We start from the raw sequence: 22793 nt of genomic DNA, 5'->3' as shown, positions 1-22793 counted from the left end.
TTTCCAGACATTCCCAAATGTTTTGGAAATTCCCATTGAAATTAATGGGACCGTCTTCAACCCTCCACAATCCCCACATTCTTCAAACCATTCCACCTTTGACACATTCCACCATTCTAGACATTCAACCTTCCCTTATTCCAAGTTAAAAAAAATTCCAGGATTTTCCAGAATTCCTGGTTTTCCAGAGCCCTATTTCCACCCTTTTTTCTGGCGACTACTCCTTCCACATTTTTCAACGCATTTCAACCGCTCCACCGTCAAAACATTCCTCTTAATCAGGACATAAAACAAAGTTGTTTTTTAAGCTGGAATAATTTCCGGTTTTCCCGAAATTCCAGGAATTCCGTAATACACTTTCTCAATTCAACATGTTACTACTTCAACATTTCTCGACCGATTTGGAAAATTTAAACACCAACCATTTCAACAACTTTTTTACCATTTAAAAAAAAAAAGAAAAATCCCGCTTTCCCCGAAGTTCCCAAATGTTTTGGATTTGGAAATCCAAATTGAAATGAATGGGACATTCTTCAACCCTCCACAATTCCCACATTCTTCAACCCATTCAAACCATTCCACCTTTGACACATTCCACCATTCTGGACATTCAAACTTCCCTTTTTCCAAGTTAAAAAAAATTCCACGATTTTCCAGAATCCCTGGTTTTCCGGAGCCCTATTTCCACCCTTTTTTCTGGCGACTACTCCTTCCACATTTTTCAACACATTTCAACCGTTCTACCGTCAAAACATTCCTCTTAATCAGGACAAAAAAATAAGTTGATTTTTGAACTGGAAAAATTCCCGGTTTTCCTGAAATTCTAGGAATTCCGTAATACAATTTCTCTATTCAACATGTTACTACTTCAACATTTCTCGACCAATTTGGAACATTTCAACACCAACCATTTCAACTCATTCAGACTATTCAAGTTTTTTACCATTTTCAAAAAAATTCCCGCTTTTCCCTCCACAATTCCCACATTCTTCAACCCATTCAAACCATTTCAACCGTTCCACCGTCAAAACATTCCTCTTAATCAAGACAAAAAACTAAGTTGATTTCTGAACAGGAAAAATTCTCGGTTTTCCCGAAATTCCAGGGATTCCGTAATACACTCTCAATTCAACATGTTACTACTTCAACATTTCTCGACCGATTTGGAAAATTTTAACACCAACCATTTCAACAAGTTTTTTTTTTTTTTTACCATATTCAAAAAAATTCCGGCTTTTCCCGAAATTCCCAAATGTTTTGCAAATTCCCATTGAAATTAATGGGACATTCTTCAACCCTCCACAATTCCCACATTCTTCAACCCATTCAAACCATTCCACCTTTGACACATTCCACCATTCTGGACATTCAAACTACCCTTTTCCAAGTTAAAAAAAATCCCGCTTTTCCCGAAATTCCCTAATACCATTTACTACTTCAACATTTCTTGCCCGATTTAAACAATTCTAACACCAACTAATTCAGCTCATTCAAGACATTCGTGCTCTTAATTTTTTTTTTAAATCCCGCTTTTCCCCAAATTTCCAGGAAATTCCCATTGAAATGAATGGGACATTTTTCCAAGTTGCACAATTCCCACATTTTTCAACCGATTCAAACCATTCCAACATCAACGCATTCCACTCATCCTGGACATTCAAACTAACACTTTCCCAAGTTCCAAACCAAATTCTGGTTTTCCTGGAAATTCAAACTCTTCAACATTCCAACCATTCCAACATTCAAACCCTCTCAGCGTTTAAACGATTTCAACATTCAAACCATTTCTACATTCGTCCTGCATTCCATTAGCATTTCAGTTCAACGTCAGCTCTTCAACATTCAAACCATTCCAACATTCAAACTATTCTTACATTCATACTACATTCTGTCAGCATTCAACTTCAGCATTGGAGCATTCACACACAATTCCTTCAGGAATTGCCTCTTCTAGTTGCTTTGACACTGCATTCGCTTGTGAGTTTAATGTTTGTTTTATTTTATATGCCTATTGTTAGTTAGTTAGTTAGTTTTAGTTTATTATTCATTCAGTCAGTGGTCAACAAAATAAACAAACAGGTTTATATTCATAAATTGACAATTCTACAGACTGAAAGGGTTTAGGCTGAAGTGGAGCATTTATTTGTCCTAACCCAGGGGTCGGCAATCCAAAATGTTGGAAGAGCCACATTGGACCAAAAAAAACTACTCTGTCTGGAGCCACAAAAAATTAAGAGCCTTGTATAAGTGTTATAATGAAGGCAACACATGATGTAAGTGTCTATATTAGCTATATTAGCCTACTATCAAAGGCTGACGCAAATCTTCGTTAACAGAAATGTTGTATTTTAAGTTTTATTCTAGACATTTTTGCAACATTAGAAACCATTAGTAAAATGGAGGCTCCTCACAGGATAAGATAACTCCTGGAAATTACCGACTCAGAATGGCCAAAGGTATAGATAGATGTGTGTGTCCAAGTTAAAGGAAACGGCAGGCTGTCTTCTTCTAATAGATTTATTACAATCTTTGCAAGCTGGGTATTGTTTGCTGTGGTCTGGAACAACATGGCACACAAACAACTGTCATAAATGCAGCCAGTATTACACACAGATAATGTGTCATGAGACATGCAGATATTAATTTAGTAAGTAAAGGCAATTAAATGAGCTCAAATATACCTACACACGAGGCATAATGATGCAATATGAGCACGGGGAGCTTCAAATGTAACCCCCTTTTTTCATCTGTTTTTGATTATTGTGATGTACTACTGCAGTGTTTTAAGATGTTTCATTATAATCAGGTGGTGTGTGTCACGTGCACGGTTGATGTGTTCTGAAACACGAGCATGAAAACATGACACTCTAAAATACCCGCGGTTCAGCTGATGGTCATCGCTCGAGAGAAATCCTCTCACATGGTGGTTAAAGCTGTCCCATGATCGCCCGCGTTTTTTTTCATTTCCTTTTCTGTCCTCCGTGTTTATTTAGCAGACATGCACTATGTTGCCAAAAGTATTTGGCCACCCATCCAAATGATGAGAATCAGGTGTCCTCATCACTTGGCCACAGGTGTATGAAATCAAGCACTTAGGCATGGAGACTGTTTCTACAAACATTTGTGAAAGAATGGGCCGCTCTCAGTGATTTCCAGCGTGGAACTGTCATAGGATGCCACCTGTGCAACAAATCCAGTCGTGAAATGTCCTCGCTCCTAAATATTCCAAAGTCAACTGTGGGCTTTATTATAAGAAAATGGAAGAGTTTGGGAACAACAGCAACTCAGCCAGCAAGTGGTAAGCCACATAAACTGACAAAGGGGTCAGCGGATGCTGAAGCACATAGTGCAAAGACTTTCTGCACAGTCAGTTGCTACAGAGCTCCAAACTTCATTTGACCTTCCAATTAGCCCACGTACAGTACGCAGAGAGCTTCATGGAATGGGTTTCCATGGCCGAGCAGCTGTATCTAAGCCATACATCACCAAGTCCAATGCAAAGCGTAGGATACAGTGGTGTAAAGCACGTCGCCACTGCACTCTAAAGCAGTAGAGACGCCTTCTCTGGAGTGACGAATCATGCTTTTCCGTCTAACAATCTGATGGACCAGTCTGGGCTTGGAGGTTGCCAGGAGAACGCTACATTTTGGACTGCATTGTGCCGAGAGTGAAATTTGGTGGAGAAGGAAATATGGTGTGGGGTTGTTTTTCAGGAGTTGGGCTTGGCCCCTTAGTTCCAGTGAAAGGAACTTTGAATGCTCCAGTATACCAAAACATTTTGGACAATTCCATGCTCCCAACCTTGTGGGAACAGGGTTCTAACATGACTGTGCACCAGTGCACAAAGCGAGGTCCATAAAGACATGGATGACAGAGTCTGGTGTGGGTGAACTTGACTGGCCTGCACAGAGTCCTGACCTGAACACCTTTGGGATGAATTAGAACGGAGACCGAGAGCCAGGCCTTCTCCACCAACATCAGTGTGTGACCTCACCAATGCGATTTTGGAAGAATGGTGGAAAATTCCTATAAACACACTCCGCAACCTTGTGGACAGCCTTCCCAGAAGAGTTGAAGCTGTAATAGCTGCAAAAGGTCATATTGAACCCTATGGGTTAGGAATGGGATGGCACTTCCAAGTTCATATGTGAGTCAAGGCAGGTGGCCAAATACTTTTGGCAATACAGTGAACTTCTTATTATACAACGAACTTCTAAGCTTTTTCTTTAGTCTTTTAAGATTTCAATCATGTCAGAGCCCGTCCAGCATTGCTTCCTGTTGATACTGTATTCAATGATATATGTTTCCTGGGAGTTTGTTGCCAGCTGGAAACCGCAGCCGAGTGCTCGTATGCTAATTCAACAAGTCCAACAGGTTTTTGCTTCCGAAGTGGCGCTTGGAATTGTCTGTAAAAGAAAACGGTCAAAGGCGCGTCAAGTGTTAAATGCTCATTACACATAACAACAGATTTCCCCGAGGTAGTGACACAATAATGTATGTGGTAACTCAAAAGGCCAGGCCAATAAATGTTATTGGCAGCCTTCAGAGATTTTTTAAGATCCCATTGGGAATGAATTTATCACTCGGGTTGACAAGAGATATCAATACATGGTTTTACAAGATGTGGGAGGCCCCAAAAGACTTTAATGGCCTACTGAAATGAATTTTTTTTATTTAAACGGGGATAGCAGATCCATTCTATGTGTCATACTTGATCATTTCGCGATATTGCTGTATTTTTGCTGAAAGGATTTAGTATAGAACAACGACGATAAAGTTCGCAACTTTTGGTTGCTGATAAAAAAAAGCCTTGCCTATACTGGAAGTAGCGTGACGTCACAGGAGGAAGGATTCCTCACATTTCCCCATTGCTTACAATGAAGCGAGAGAGATTCAGACCGAGAAAGCGACGATTACCCCATTAATTTGAGCGAGGATGAAAGATTCGTGGATGAGGTATGTTAGAGTGAAGGACTAGAGAGGCAATGCAGGGTGTATCTTTTTTCGCTCTGACCGTAACTTAGGTACAAGGGTTCATTGGATTCCACACTTTCTCCTTTTTCTATTGTGGATCACGGATTTGTATTTTAAACCACCTCGGATACTATACCCTCTTGAAAATGAGAGTCGAGAACGCGAAATGGACATTCACAGTGACTTTTATCTCCACGACAATACATCGGTGAAGCTCTTTAGCTACGGAGCTAACGTGATAGCATCTGGCTCAAATGCAGATAGAAACAAAATAAATAAACCCCTGACTGGAAGGATAGACAGAAGATCAACAATACTATTAAACCATTAACATCTAAATACACGGTTAATAATTTCCAGCTTGGCGAAGCTTAACAATGCTGTTGCTAACGACGCCAGAGAAGCTAACTTAGCTATGGAGCGGCGGCGGCGGGCGTTGTAGCTTTTGACGACACCCCGGCCGCCATCAGAGTCGGCAAGAAACATATATTTCCCCAAAGTTACGTACGTGACATGCACATAGCGACACGCACGTACGGGCAAGCGATCAAATGTTTGGAAGCCAAATCTGTACTCACGGTAGCGCGTCTGCTATCCAGCTCAAACACAACACAACCTCCTGGTTGTGTTGCTGTAGTCCGCCGCTATTACACCGATCGCACCTACAACTTTCTTCTTTGCAGTCTCCCTTGTTCATTAAACAAATTGCAAAAGATTCACCAACACAGATGTCCAGAATACTGCGGAATTTTGCGATGAAAACAGAGCAGTTTGTATGGTGACACATTGGGTCCGAATACTTCCGTTGCCGTCGTGACGTCACGCGCATACGTCATCCTACATAGACGTTTTCGAGCGGAAGTTTCCCGGGAAATTTAAAATTGCACTTTATAAGTTAAAGGCCCACTGAAATGATTTTTTTTTTATTTAAACGGGAATAGCAGATCCATTCTATGTGTCATACTTGATCATTTCGCGATATTGCCATATTTTTGCTGAAAGGATTTAGTAGAGAAAATCGACGATAAAGTTCGCAACTTTTGCTAGCTGATAAAAAAAGCCTTGCCTGTAGCGGAAGTAGCGTGACGTCACAGGAGCTAGTATTCCTCACAATTCCCCATTGTTTACAATGGAGCGAGAGAGATTCGGACCGAGAAAGTGACGATTACCCCATTAATTTGAGCGAGGATGAAAGATTCGTAGATGAGGAACGTTACAGTGAATGACTTGAGAGGCAGCGATGGACGTATCTTTTTTCGCTCTGACCGTAACTTAGGTACAAGCTGGCTCATTGGATTCCACACTCTCCTTTTTCTATTGTGTATCACAGATTTGTATTTTAAACCACCTGGGATACTATATCCTCTTGAAAATGAGAGTCGAGAACGCGAAATGGACATTCAGTGCCTTTTATCTCCACGACAATACATCGGCGAAATGCTTTAGCTACGAGCTAACGTGATAGCATCTTGCTTTAACTGCATATAGAAACAAAAAAACTGACTGGAAGTATAGATAGAAAATCAACAATACTATTAAACCGTGGACATGTAAATACACGGTTAATGCTTTCCAGGCTGGCGAAGGTTAACAATGCTGTGCTAACGACGCCATTGAAGCTAACTTAGCAACCGGACTGCACAGAGCTATGCTAAAAACATTAGCTCTCCACCTACGCCAACCAGCCCTCATTTGCTCATCAACACCCGTGCTCACCTGCGTTCCAGCGATCGGCAGAAGGACGAAGGACTTCACCCGATGCGTTTGGCGGCCCGGAGACGTAGGAAGTCAAGGTGAAGTCGGCGGCTAGCGCGGCTAGCGCTCCAACAAAGTCCTCCTGGTTGTGTTGCTGTAGTCCGCTGCTAATACACTGATCCCACCTACAACTGTCTTCTTTGCAGCCTTCATTGTTCATTAAAAAAATTGCAAAAGATGTCCAGAATACTGTGGAATTATGAAATGAAAACAGAGCTTTTTGTATAGGATTCTACGGGGTACCATAACTTCCGTTACTCTGACTTCGTCACGCGCATACGTCATCATACCGCGATGTTTCAGCCGGATATTTCCCGGGAATTTTAAAATGTCACTTTATAAGTTAACCCGGCCGTATTGGCATGTGTTGCAATGTTAAGATTTCATCATTGATATATAAACTATCAGACTGCGTGGTCGCTAGTAGTGGCTTTCAGTAGGCCTTTAGGGGAGATGCAGCGGTTAGTGAAAAATAAATCATATAAAAGATTTTTTTATTTTGTCTGGAGAGCAGAAAACTCCACAATATACTCCAAATTAATTTTCCGAGGATTGAGGCCACAAATGTGTTTCTTTCGAGGTATATACAGTGGTGGTCAAAAGTGTACATACACTTGTAAAGAACATAATGTCATGGCTGTCTTGAGTTTCCAATCATTTCTACAACTCTTATTTTTTTGTGATAGTGATTGGAGCATTCGGCGTAAACAGAACCAACCTATACCAGCGCAGGCCTTTACGAGGAAATAGCATGATGCAAAAGTCGAGTGGAAATGATGCTCTTTTTTGCCAGTGTAACTCAGCATGACAAGAGCAGCTGTCGACACCCGGAGATGACGACTGCCATACAAACACTTGGGCGGGATTGGCGTGCGTCACCAGAGAGCTTTACGTGCCGCTGTTGCTCTCTGTGCCGGGATATAATGCCAGGTGTAGATGTCTGCTCTAAAAACTCGTCTCCTTGGATTAGCAGGACTTGACTTGATGCTGAGGAGAGCCTGGAGACACTCCACCATTCGGGGGTAAAACTTTACCGGACCGGAGAGCAAGGTCAAGCGGGGGTGTCGAATTGACGATGCGCGCAACATATGCCGAACGTGGCTGTTTTTTAATGATCCCGGAAACACAAACAGCAACAATTGGACAAATAGAGCCAAAATGCATCATGTAATGACAGAAAGCTAAAATCTGGACACTAATAACTACTAACGCCAAGCTTTCTTTAAATTATTGTTTTTATCAACAACCATGTAAGTAAGTAAGTACATTTTATTTATAAAGCGCTTTTCACTAGGGATGATACTCGAAACCGGTTTTCCCGGTTGTTCGATAAGAAAAGAACCGAGTCCTCTGACTCGAATCCCTTTTTGAGAACCGGTACCCGTTTTTAAGACCACTAAAGTAAAGAAAAAGAGTTGGTTCTTTATTCGAATCCCTGGGACCAATCCCGTCCCGACCAGAAATGCCCCGTGAGACATCACAAGAAATGACGTTACGTAGCTCAGTCATTAGGCGCAGATAGCGAAAGCAGGAAAAACAATAGACCGGAAAAAGCGCTCCAAGGTGTAATAAAGTTCAAAACTAAAGGTATAATCCAATGAATAACTTTACTGAGAGATTTGAGCAGGGTACAAACACATGACCAACACTTTTACGACCAACCGGAAACATAGCAACCAGGCTAGCAACGCACCTCCTTTACGGCAGCTGTCGCAACGTTCTTAAAGCAACCGCAGCACATACATATATATACAACACATATCTCCCTTTTATAACTTTTGTTTTTCTTTCCTTGTAAACAAAACAAAATCACACTGCATATGTGTTGTCTGTCTAATTATAAATAATGCAGACGAGGCGTGTTGGCTGAGTTCTTGACGTTTACTTTCACAGCGTGCTCATAACCTCATTCTTAGCTGCCGGGTGACGACATGCAACACTTTTCGGGGCTGCCGCGCATGCTCGTCACTCCCGTTGCATGCTGGGTAGTGTAGTTGTTAAATTCCTAGCTCATAACATCACATATTTCCCCCTATAAAGAACTAATGTTAACTCAATAAAGTGTATTTCTTTTTTTAGCTTTAACTTTTCATTTTTTAAGCATTGTAACCACATTTGCAAACAACTTTTCTCTTCATAGAATTTTCTTTTAATAAAGAAAGTGCAAAAATGTCAAAGCATCATAACAAACAGTTTTGTCAAATAGCAGCAGAAGTGCACTTTTTGGAGAGCTGTATTATTTTCAGTTTTTTGCCCAAGGGACTGATTTTATTTAACACTATATTATTATTTATACACCTATAGTGATCACAGAGACAGGTTGTTTTTGTGTTACTGTATATATTAGTTTTTCTTAAAAATCCCACTTAATATACTTTGGGTAACAACAGTCAATATTTACTTATTTTATAAAAATTTTTTAGGGGGGTAACAGTCAATATTTATTTATTTATTAGATTTTATTTTTTTCTTATATAATAAAAGTGAGCTTTTGTTAAACCAAATATTGTGTGTTTTTTTCCATATACAACAACCTATCTGGACTCGATAAGAGAATCGATAAGAGAATCGATAAGGAATCGGTTCGATAAGAGGATTCGATAATAGGCTCGAACTCGATAATTTCTTATCAAACATCATCCCTACTTTTCACAGATAAAATCACAAAGCGCTGTACAAAACATAGGTAAAGTAAAACAACAATTTAATTTAAAACAGGGGCAACATCATAAAAAGGATACAAAGTGGATTAAAAATGATAGTTAAAAGGTGCATTAACTAAAAGTAGAGATGGCCTATAATATCGGTCTGCCGATATTATCGGCCGATAAATGCTTTAAAATGTAATACCGGAAATTATCGGTATCGTTTCAAGAAGTAAAATTAATGACTTTTTAAAACGTCTCCGTACGGAGCGGTACATATCCGGTAAAACACGGACGACGTAGGGCATACTTGCCAACCCTCCCGATTTTCCCGGGAGACTCCCGAATTTCAGTGCCCCTCCCGAAAATCTCCCGGGGCAACCATTCTCCCGAATTTGTCCCGATTTCCACCCGGACAACAATATTGGGGGCGTGCCTTAAAGGCACTGCCTTTGTGTGCCGGCCCAGTCACATAATATATGCGGCTTCTACACACACACAAGTGAATGCAAGGCATACTTGATCAACAGCCATACAGGTCACACTGAGGGTGACCGTTTAAACAACTTTAACACTGTTACAAATATGCGCCACACTGTGAACCCACACCAAACAAGAATGACAAACACATTTCGGGAGAACATCCGCACCGTAACACAACATAAACACAACAGAACAAATACCCAGAACCCCTAGCAGCAGTAACTCTTCCGGGACGCTACAATATACTCCCACCGCTACCACCAAATCCCACCCCGCCCACCGTTTTTCAACTTGTTTAAGTCGGGGTCCACGTTAATCAATTCATGGTAAAGTTACATTGTTTAATGCATCCAGCGGGGAATCACAACAAAATTAGGCATAATAATGTGTTAATTCCACGACTGTATGTATCGGTATCGGTTGATAACGGAATCGGTAATTAAGAGATGGACAATATCGGAATATCGGCAAAAAAGCCATTATCGGACAGCTCTAACTAAAAGCTTTACTGAAAGTTTCAACACAGTCAAGATCACGAAGGGACTGGTGCAAATTGTTCCAGGGTCTGGGCGCTATAGCCTCGAATGCCAGGTCTCCACGGGTTTTAAAACAAGTTTTCGGGATCTTTAGCCTGAAGACCGCAGGTAGGGGCATAGCAAGTCAGTGATGTACTAAGTGGCCCCACCATGCAACGCACGGAATACCAAGACTCAATTTATTTTGTGTTCATTGGAGACTTTGATGTGTGTATACTTATGTGTAAACCACACCTATTTGACAGAATTGTGTTAAGTTGTTGTGGTAAGTGCTTACAAGACTGAAAGGCCCAGTATTTATTAGGAGTTCAACTATAACTGAAGAAGATGAATAAAACAGTCTTTCATATCGATTCATGCTACTTTTTCCTTTATTTTAACATAAGCCTATCTTAATTAAAAGAACAATAAATGTATAGTAACTCAGATATTATTGCATGTGTTTGTTGAATAACACATTAGTAGTTCAGATCTCTAAGATTTTTTTATAAAATCGTTCAGCCCTACGTACAGGATTGGAATATTGTAGGATAAATAAAAGTATGTCCTATCCTATCTTATCCTAGTACAAACCTAGGCAAATTAAGGCCCGGGGTCTGCATGCAGCTTGTTAAGCTTTTCAATCTGGCCCGCCGGACATTTCCAAATCATTTTTTTAGATCTTTAAAATGGAAAGTGTAGCTGCCATTATGATGTGCAGTGATGTTTTCAAATGACCGTAAGTCTTGAACTATACAAAGTATTTCAATGGTTGGAATCTGTGCTTTTGCATGATATACTAGTTACTATGGTAATTTAAGTCAGGCACCAAGCACTGTGGGTGCGGAGCGTTTCCACAGAGTGTTTCCAAAGCCTGAAATGCGGGTATCAGGGACTGATGCGAAAGAAGATTTTTTACAACAAAACTCTAAAGCTTAGTGATGTATCAGATACATCAGATTGTAGGTGTTTTGTTTTTTTACCCTTCGCGTTCATATTTCACTGTGTTTGTTGCATTTTTGTTGCGTTTCACTTGATTGTAAAATATGTGGATGGAGAGGGGTGATGACGGTCATATGTTGTCAATATTCAGTGTTTTATCGTTCATAGTTATAATTGTAAATCCCACACTCTTTATTTTCATGTACATTCTGGGGGTCTCATTCAGTAAAACATTTTTTAATTCCATTCCGTTTTTAGGGCAGTCTGTCATAACGTTTTTAGCATTCAATCAGACATTACTGTGAGCTTTTGTATTAGTGTTCCTAAAAAGAGATATACCGGCCCCCTGACACATTGTTTTTCTCTAAATCTGTCCTCGTAGTTGGTGTCATCTTGAAAGTAAGTAAATGTTATTTACAGCACTTTTCACAGAGCGTGCTCACAAAGTGCTTCATGATGAGAACACAAACCATTAGATAAAATAATCAGCATATAACATGATGAAACAACAAAATCATAGCAAATAAAAGTATAATATCTTGTAGAAAGTGCTGGAAAAAAGTGCACGGCTCCAGTCTTCCAACCCACTGATTTTGTTGTGGATTTGGACAGTAAGTAGGTCACCACAGTCAGGAAGTAGGAGGAATATGAGTTAGGGGACTCCCCTCCTTTTTCCCCCCTCGTCCATCTTCACCCATGTCCTCTTCCAGTTGCCAGGAAGAAGAGAAGCCCAGGCATGCCCTGGAGACCTCTAGCTGCCTGGCCAGCTGGTTGCTTGCATCCTTCCAAATATGTCGACCCTTTCTGATTTGTGCTATTCTTGAATAACAAATACTTAAACTGCAATGTGCCTGTTAGACGGGCATGATGTAGACGAGAGAAGTACAGGCCTCCTTAAAGTAAAACACACCCGTTCTAGAATTAGAAACAAGTGTAAACATAAGTTCACCGCGGTTACCATTGAGACCTAAAACAATGAAACACTCAGTCTTGAATGACAACGGCATAATGCCAAGGCAAATTAATGTCGCAGATGTGCCTCGTGTATCATTTTTAAACATTCTACTTGTTAGTCACGAGTTTAAAAAGAAGTTAACCATTGACAAACGTACTCTTGACGTCTGGGGCTCCCCAAAATATGACAGATATATGCCTTCATGTATGTACGATCACAGAGACTTTTGAGACATTGAAAAGTTCCACTCCTAGTACCCAATTGCTTGTTGGGTGTGGCATTCTATAGAAGAGTCCCCTCTTGGGGACAAACACACTCCATTCTAATTCCCCCAATAAAAATAAAAACATTAAAACTGCACGCTCTTGTTGACCTCAACACTGCTATTGGGACTTACAAAGCTCATAACCACATGCTGCCTCGGTGTCTACAGGAGAGGTTCAAACCTAGGGAGAGTCCATATGACCTCAGAGGTTCAGCTGTCTTTTCAGAAAGCAAACATAAGAAGGAGCTTAAAAAGTAGATGTGTTTCTGTCAGGGGGGTTCATCTGTGGATGATTCCTTCAAATGTTCCAGTTCCATTCACACATTTAGAAAACACTTTAAGACCAATGTCTTGGAAAAATATATCACTCTTGAATCAACACAGTAGTTAATACTATGATCAATGTTAATTAAAAAAATAAATGTGGGATATAAATAATAATGGAAGTATAATTGTTTGTATATAGTATATAATTGGTACAAAGGTTTAACTAACACGTGTACAAGGATATTTCACATGTCTTTACTGTGTATATAATTGAACAGTGTTTATGTTGTGTACAAGGTGTATTTATAATATGTTGTGCAAAGGAAATTTCATAATTTTTGGAAGCTCATCTTGTATTTGACATTGTTTATAGGGTTAGGCGCAATAAGTGTTCAACTTCAGCCTAAACCCTTTCAGTCTGCAACATTTTCAATTTATGAATGTACAACTGTTTATGTAAAATTGTTTATTTTGTTGACCACTGACCGAAGAAATAATAAACTAAACTAAACAATACATTAACTGTCGTAGTATAAAATAGTAGACCACTGTCTATACCAAACAATGAACCATTGTATGTAAAAACACTCTTTGACCAAAGGTTCAAACTAGGGCTGTAACAAGTATTTGTATTAATAATGATAAACCAAAACTTCAGACGATTAGTACTAAAGATTCAAATTTAAGATTATTGTAAAACCGCGATTGATAACCGCACTTTGATAAACTCACGGGCTGGTGATACTGCTCCTTTCCTGGAAAGCGCTGATCGCTAGCTAGCTAGCACCTAGCGCCACTGATCGCCAGCTATCATTCGCAAGCTAATCGGTAGCCGGCTTAAATGTTGACAGGAATACAGGAGACATCTTTCCCCATTAAGAAATAACATACCCCAATCTAAACGTGTATAAAGACCTTGCTGTCTGAGCAACTAAGTTATTAAATTGTGCACATTTAATTTACAGGCTGTATTAAGATTAATGTACAGTCGTGATCAAAAGTTTACATACACTTGTAAAGAACATCATGTCATGGCTGTCTTGAGTTTCCAATCATTTCTACAACTCTTATTTTTTTGTGATAGAGTGATTGTTGCACATACTTGTTGGTAAAAAAAAAACATTCATGAAGTTTGGTTATTTTATTAATTTATTATGGGTCTACTGAAAATGTGCTGGGTCAAAAGTATACATACAGCAATGTTAATATTTGCTTACATGTCCCTTGGCAAGTTTCACTGCAATAAGGCGCTTTTGGTAGCCATCCACAAGCTTCTTGCAAGCTTCTGGTTGAATTTTTGACCACTCTTCTTGACAAAATTGGTGCAGTTCAGCTAAATGTGTTGGTTTTCCGACATGGACTTGTTTCTTCAGCAACTTATTACTTATATCAACAAACCACATGTGGAACAGCTACTAATCTAATCTGTAGTGAATTGGCGGGTAGTTACAATGGAAAAGTTAAATAATCCAAAATTAAAATCACCATCTGGCATGGCATCCTACCAGACCACTCGTGTTTAGGTATGCCAGTGTTGAACTTTTTTTACATTTGTGTGAGAAGTAGCGATGCTTCAAAAACGTGATACGTGTGGCACATCATCAAATTTGCTGTGTTTAAACTAGGGATGTGACGATATGAACATTTCATACCACAATTGTGGTGTGAAATGTATTGTTGAATGGTTGTTAAATGGTTGAATTTTCGACCACTCCTCTTGACAAAATTGGTGCAGTTCAGCTAAATTTGTTGGTTTTCTGACATGGACTTGTTTCTTCAGCATTGTCTACACCAGGGGTCGGCAACCCGCGGCTCTAGAGCCGCATGCGGCTCTTTAGCGCCGCCCTAGTTGCTCTCTGGAGCTTTTTCAAAAATGTATGAAAAATGGAAAAAGATGAGGGGTACATTTTTTTTTGTTTGTTTTAATATGGTTTCTGTAGGAGGACAAACATGACACAAACCTCCCTAATTGTTATAAATCACACTGTTTATATTAAACATGCTTCACTGATTCGAGTATTTGGTGAGCGCCGTTTTGTCCTACTAATTTTGTCGGTCCTTGAACTCACCGTAGTTTGTTTACATGTATAACTTTCTCCGACTTTCTAGGACGTGTTTTATGCCACTTCTTTTTCTGTCTCATTTTGTCCACCAAACTTTTAACGTTGTGCATGAATGCACAAAGGTGAGTTTTGTTGATGTTATTGACTCGTGTGGAGTGCTAATCAGACATATTTGGTCACTGCATGACTGAAAGCTAATCGATGCTAACATGTTATTTAGGCTAGCTATTTGTACATATTGCATCATTACCCCTCATTTGTAGCTATATTTGAGGCCATTTAGTTTCCTTTAAGTCACCTCAATTCAATTTATATCTCATGACACACTATCTGTATGTAATACGGCTTTTAATTTGTTGCGGCTCCAGACAGATTTGTTTTTGTATTTTTGGTCCAATATGGCTCTTTCAACATTTTGGGTTGCCGACCCCTGGTCTACACGTTTAAGTCAGGACTTTGGGAAGGCCATTCTAAAACATTCATTCTAGCCGGATTTAGCCATTCCTTTACCACTTTTGACGTGTGTTTGGGGTCATTGTCCTGTTGGAACACCCAACTGCGCCCAAGACCCAACCTCCGGGCTGATGATTTTAGCTTGTCCTGAAGAATTTGGCGGTAATCCTCCTTTTTCTTGGTCCCATTGGCAGCAAAACAGGCCCAGAGCATACTACTACCACACATGTCAAAAGTGGTAAAGGAATGGCTAAATCAGGTTCGAATTAAGGTTTTTGAATGGCTTTCCCAAAGTCTTGACTTAAACGTGTGGACAATGCTGAAGAAACAAGTCCATTTCAGAAAACCAACAAATTTAGCTGAACTACACCAATTTTGTCAAGAGGAGTGGTCGAAAATTCAACCATTCAACAATACATTTCACACCACAATTGTGGTATGAAATGTTCACATTGTCACATTCCTAGTTTAAGCACCGCAAATTTATCACATTTTTGAAGCATCGCTACTTCTCACACAAATGTAAAAAAGTTCAACACCGGCATACCTAAAAACGAGTGGTCTGGTAGGATGCCATGCCAGATGGGGATTTGAACTTTGGACTATTTAACTTTTTCATTGTAACTACCCGCCAATTCACTACAGATTAGATTAGTAGCTGTTTCACATGTGGTTTGTTGATATTGTAATAAGTAATAAGTTAGTTAGTTTCCATCTTTGCCCCGTGATAAGCACATTTGTATGACAGTGGCAGTTGTGAAACAGCCCTGATTTGTCATGTTGCCGACAGTCTGACAGACCGTTGCACTAATCTTTGACCTCATTGCCATGTGCCACCCGTGACTTAAATTACACACATGCAATAACCCACTGTAATTTTAGGATTAAACCCTCCTAACGTGGTGTTTTAGCCACATCCCGACTAACGTTGCTCTGAGGTCCCCATCTAATCTGACCCTCAGTGTCAGCCTCAGAGCAGGGACCTGACAGAGCCAGCCCTCTCAGCGTGATCACAGTCTTTTTCACTCATCTATTTTTAGAGTTGTTGGGTTATTTATGATGGCCTTTGCCTCCAAGCATTTTTCTCTTCTGCTATATAACCGTAACGCTCTTTTAAGTGGGAATTCGGCATTGGAAGTAGCACAAGTGTCTTTTATATTTACAGTCGCGATTAAAAGTGTACATACACTTGTGAAGGACATACTGTCATGGCTGTCTTGAGTTTCCAATCATTTCTATTTTTTGTGATAGTGATTGGAGCACATTCTTGTCACAAAAAACATTCATGAAATTTGGTTCTTTTATGAATGTATTATGGGTCTACTGAAAATGTGACCAAATGTGCTGGGTCAAAAGTATACATGCAGCAATGTTAATATTTGGTTACATGTCCCTTGGCAAGTTTCACTGCAATAAGGCGCTTTTGGTAGCCATCCACAAGCTTCTGATTGAATTTTTGACCACTCCTCTTGACAAAATTGGTGCAATTCAGCTAAATTTGTTGGTTTTCTGACATGGAGTTGTTTCCTCAGCATTGTCCACATGTTCTCAATGGGGTTTAAGTCAGGACTGTGGGAAAGCCATTCTAAAACCTTCATTCTAGCCTGATTTAGCCATTCCTTTACCACTTTTGACGTGTGTTTGGGGTCATTGTCCTGTTGGAACACCCAACCGCGCCCAAGACCCAACCTCTGGGCTGATGCTTTTAGGTTGTCCTGAAGAATTTGGAGGTAATCCTCCTTTTTCATTGTCCCATTTACTCTCTCTAAAGCACCAGTTCCATTGGCAGCAAAACAGGCCCAGAGCATAATACTACCACCACCATGCTTGATGGTGGGCATGGTGTTCCTGGGATTGAAGGCCTCACCCTTTCTCCTCCAAACATATTGCTGGGTATTGTGGCCAAACAGCTCCATTTTTGTTTCATCTGACCACAGAACTTTCCTCCAGAAGGTCTTATCTCTGTCCATGTGATGTCAGATGACACAAATATTGCTACTTCATGGTACAAAACTAAACAGAAATTTATTGCAGCACCTATATAACGATATTCAAATCTAAATTTGTATAACTAATTATAACCCACAAGTTACTCCTTCACAAAATAACTTTAGAATGTTGAAAGATGGCACCTGATGGCCATAAGACGTAACTGCACTTGTTGTCCATATAGATAAAAATAGTGTTCATGTATGAGATCTTGGGCTGCCAATTATGGCCAAAGTAATAATTAAGATCACTATTATCAATATTCAAATCATGATTACTGATTGTTAGGTAAAGCAGTGTTGGGGTGTGAACTTAATACCATCATGTAATTTGTAATGTCTAATAAAAAGACTATAGATAAACATTATCCATATATATAAAGACAAATATTAGTTTTTTTTATTCATTAATAATATCAACTTGTCAGCTTTTTGTCATTATCTCTATTTTTACATTTTGATAGAGGTCATTTTTTTTTTAATGTATTTATTTATTTAAGTTATGTACATTTATATGTACATGTAGATGCTGTATCAGGACAGAGCCATTAAGAGTTTGAACAGAGAAATATGTCGTATAGGAATTAACTACACACAATAACACATTAACACTGTGGTATGTCACATGAATGTTTTTTTAAGTAATACCTTTGAAACATGAAAAAAACACAAGTAATGTAAAAAACCTGGTGTTTACTTTTTGATATCAAAATAAAGCACGAAGCAGTTTGGCTAATGAAGATGAAGTCTAATAAACAAGCTTTGATCTTCTCCAACAGCGCTTCCTATCAGTACAACAGTTTGGCCAACAAAAATAAAGAGGAGTGACACCTCAACATCGAATACACAATCATCTCTGCCTGTGTTTAGTTCAATGAGATGACAAAACATTTTTTAGCAAGTATTGATGTTATTTGAACACTGATTCAGTTTGCAGTTAAATAAAGGAGTGAACAAACTAAAGACTTTATAAACAAGTTGTAACAACATTCACGATACATCACCTGCTGCTTGTTATCTCACCTCATTAACTCTCAGTCACAGCAGCTGATGGACGCTGTATTGAGAAAATAAAAGCAAAATCAAATAGTTTTTTCCTTCGCTGTAAACTTTTAGTGTGGGGACATGTGTCTCCAATATTGTCCACACCTGTCTCCATCTAAACCCAGCAGTGCGCTCTTAAACACATGGCGGGAAGCGAGGGAAAATGACATTAAACCAAGCACTTGGCTCCGTAGGGGAAAATCTCCGCCATGATTATCAAGCCAAATGACACTAGTGCGCATGCGCCTGACTTCCTGTTGCCTAAAAATGCATTAATAAATGACGGTTTTTCGGTAATTAAAAAATTAGACGGTGTTATTAACCGTCTGAAATTTTATCTTGAATTATCATTACACCGTTTATTGTTACATCCCTCGTCCATTAACAAGTAAAAAGTCAAGGGTGGTCACGGCATGTTCTTGCCGCCGATGTTGGTACATTTTTTAGGGCATTACGGCAAATGACGAGGGCGGTCGCAGCTTTTGCCGCAATTACCGTCATAGACATCTTATAAGTAGACGCAGCGATGGCTGCTGTGGCGCGAGAAATTTGGCCGCCATCTTGAAGTGGTGATGAGGAGCCTGACAGTTGACAGGGAGAAAGCAAAGATGGTGTTTTCCTGCTCAAATGAGCGGACTGTTGAAAATAGGAATCGGAGGATTACTTTTCACAAGTAAGATTTAACATTAGCGTACTATTGGTGGTATTTTGTGAAAATAATATTACCACAGAGTTGAGAAGGAGCAAAGATCTTCAATAGTACTGAAATCGTAGCCGCTAGCAAACAAAAGTATGACCATAATAGAATTGCTTGTCAATGAAATTAATACAATTTAAGTGAAGTGAAGTGAAGTGAATTACATTTATATAGCGCTTTTTCTCAAGTGACTCAAAGCGCTTTACATTGTGAAACCCAATATCGAAGTTACATTTAAACCAGTGTGGGTGGCACTGGGAGCAGGTGGGTAAAGTGTCTTGCCCAAGGACACAACGGCAGTGACTAGGATGGCGGAAGCGGGGATCGAACCTGCAACCCTCAAGTTGCTGGCACGGCCGCTCTACCAACCGAGCTATACCGTCCCGATTAATAATTAATTTAAAAATGTCGTACTTGAATAACATAAAGTTGAAATAAATGATGAAGATAAAGATTGTAAAAGCCAACAGGGGTAAAAGTTAAGACCACAGTCCAGATTGTGTGGGGGCCGGGGGGTAATATATAATAAGATACAAAGTAAAAGACAATACTTTCTTAACAGTATAATTGTAACCAGGAATAAGTCTTCAAGTAACAATATTCAAATACTAATTTGGTTTTATTCTGAATCCAGTGAAACAGATTGGTGGTTTTAGCTGATATAAAGACTTTCAGGTGTTTATATATGTTTATGTTTAAGTATTTGGCAGACGCTTTTATCCAAAGCGACATACATAAAAAATACATATAAAAAAATCACTGTAAACATTATCATTTAAGGGAAGAATGTAATACCAAATATCAAAACAAAGTGTCAAGACAGAATAAACACTGCTGCTGCAGCAATAGAGATACAGTCTCTAGGTCTGTATAAGTCTACATTGTTTATGTAGGATATACGCATGTATATATAACCTAATCATATTGTTTCTTCAACTTAAAAATAGCTGACCGTTTTTTCCCCCTTCTCTGGGATTATATTGCCAGTTTTGATCTCGGACGTCTGGTCACTTATAGCATATAAGAATATTGTATTACTGTTAAGCAAACTATGAATAATAAAACATGTGTCCTTTATCATAGCTACACGTATGACAAAAAAGCGCGTGAAACTCAGTGGTATTCAGTGAGGTAGGATGAATTAAATGCACTGACAGTTCATTGCTCCTGCCAAATGAATTGCACTGACTGGAGCGGATCACCACTCCAAGATGGCGGCCCCGCGTCTCGTCAGCGGCAGTAGGCAGTAGCGGTCGATGCTGCGTCTACTTATAAAATGTCTATGGTTACCGTGGTTAAATTCGAACCCTGCATTCAGTATTCTAATTTCTTCATATGACTCTTTTTCTACTCCTGAATCGCCGCCCACACAGCGGTGAAAATGTGTCAAAACATGCACCCGGTGGTTTTATTTTTCTGATAAACAAGGTTCCTCCAAATGTTACCCGTGACTGATGTCCCATTGGCCAATTGTAGCATGTTTCCAACACACTTAACAAATTACCACAGCCTTTTTGCTAATTAAGCAATCATCTCTGCCTGTTGAGGGTAGTTTATAGGCATCTGTGAAAGTGTACTGACAGACAAAACACTGTCATTAATTTGGTAGCTGTTTTTTTTGTTGGGCTTAGTGGTGTCGCAATCCTAAGCTTGTGTGCGTTGTGGGTGTTTGACATTGCACGTCATCGCATGGTGTGCGGAACAAGAAAGAGAACCGCTTCCCCTGATGGTAAACACTCTGAAAAGTAGGTCAGTGGGTCCAAGTGCATTTTAATTAGTCATTCAGTGTCATCTCTGACTTGCAGAGTTTTTACATACGCCCATTTGATACTTTGCCCTCCCCTACATTCCAAATTGTCAGCTTTAAAACCAAACGTAGAAGCAAAGATTGTGCTCTGTCACAGTCTGAAGTTTTCAGTTTTACACACACAGGTCATTCTCCACTCAGTAGCGGGTTGAATTTCCTGGACAGCCTGGCAGTTTGCCAAGTCTCCAGGGGTATGCAGTGGAGGTCTTTGGCTGAGGGTATTTGGGCCTGTCTTGCTGCTCTGCGTTTCTCACTCTATAAAGTTCTGCTATGTTGTAAATGTAGGTCACGCCAGGAATTACTCAGGAAATATGAGAAGGGCGGTTATACACATTCCAGATTTTTTTGGTGCACCGCCGACCCGCAGCATCCCAAACCTAGAAATCTTTTTACTTGCTGTTTATGTGGTGAGAAATGTACAAAGACTAAATCGCACCAAAGACATTTATCAGGTACTCGCATTATCAAAGCGATTAGCTAACATACGACATAGTTTTTGCTAAGCTTCTTGGGAGCTTTGCCATAAACTCAGTTTTTTTATGTCCTACCTTTATCGTTACTGTGCCGAATAACTTTCATTCCAGTTCTGTAAATAGCATGCAAAACTATTGTAGGTCAGGGACTCATTTGGCTAGCGCATATTTCGGGGTTGCTTTAACTTACTACAATACGGTTTGTGGCTGCACTGGATCGAAATATAATTTTAAGAAGGTTTTAATTGGTGGAAGATGATGGATTCATTATTTTACTTCCCTGGGTTTATAGCATTCCTGTGGCAACACTCTTATTTACAGTCGTGGTCAAAAGTTTACATACACTTGTGAAGGACATCATGTCATGGCTGTCTTGAGCTTCCAATAATTTCTACAGCTTTTATTTTTTTGTGATAGTGATTGGAGCACATACTTGTTGGTCACAAAAAAACATTCATGAAGTTTGGTTCTTTTATGAATGTATTATGGGTCTACTGAAAATGTGACCAAATCTGCTGGGTCGAAAGTATACAAACAGCAATGTTAATATTTAGTTGGCAAGTTTCACTGTAATAAGGCACTTTTGGTAGCCATCCACAAGCTTCTGACAAGCTTCTGGTTACATTTTTGACCACTCCTCTTGACAACATTGGTGCAGTTCAGCTAAATTTGTTGGTTTTCTGACATGGGCTTGTTTCTTCAGCATTGTCCACACATTTAAGTCAGGCCTTTGGGAAGGCCATTCTAAAACCTTAATTCTAGCCTGATTTAGCCATTCCTTTAACACTGTTTGGGGTCATTGTCCTGTTGGAACACCCAACTGTGCCCAAGACCCAACCTCTGGGCTGATGATTTTAGGTTGTCCTGAAGAATTTGGAGGTAATCCTCCTTTTTTTCATTGTCCCATTTACTCTCTGTAAAGCACCAGTTCCATTGGCAGTAAAACAGGCCGAGAGCATAATACTACCACCACCATGCTTGACGGTAGGTATGGTGTTCCTGGGATTAAAGGCCTCACCTTTTCTCCTCCAAACGTATTGTGCCCAAACAGCTACATTTTTCACATGGACAAATATAAGACCTTCTGGAGGAAAGTTCTGTGGTCTGTTTTGCTGCCAATGGAATTGGTGCTTTTCACTCTATCACAAAAAATAAGAAATGATTGGAAACTCAAGACAGCCATGACATTATGTTCTTTACAAGTGTATGTAAACCTTTGACCAGGACTGTAAATATTACCATTAATTATCAGTAAAAAAGCAGATGCCAATAAAAAATAAGGCTAATGCCGCTATATGTCAAAATACCAAATATCGGCACCGATAATTGATCGATCCCTAGTTTTTCAAATGAAACAAACCCCCTTTAAAAAAATTAATAAAAAAATACATACAATTTTAAAACGTTTTTTTTTCCTTCATCAATTGCTTCTCAAAGTTTTCTACGGCCTGGTGGTTGTGACCATTG

The 22793-nt window shown here is 39.6% G+C and overlaps 1 protein-coding gene across 3 annotated transcripts in view; it reads left to right on the top strand.

Moving 5' to 3' along the window:
• Positions 1–22793, top strand: part of wnk1a (WNK lysine deficient protein kinase 1a) — an 85557-nt gene that overhangs the window by 20763 nt on the left and 42001 nt on the right. The gene's annotated exons all lie outside the window — the stretch shown is intronic.

This window comes from Entelurus aequoreus, linkage group LG03, assembly GCF_033978785.1.
Source record: "Entelurus aequoreus isolate RoL-2023_Sb linkage group LG03, RoL_Eaeq_v1.1, whole genome shotgun sequence".
Classification (NCBI taxonomy): Eukaryota; Metazoa; Chordata; class Actinopteri; order Syngnathiformes; family Syngnathidae; genus Entelurus; species Entelurus aequoreus.
This window is presented reverse-complemented; position numbering and strand designations above follow the sequence as displayed.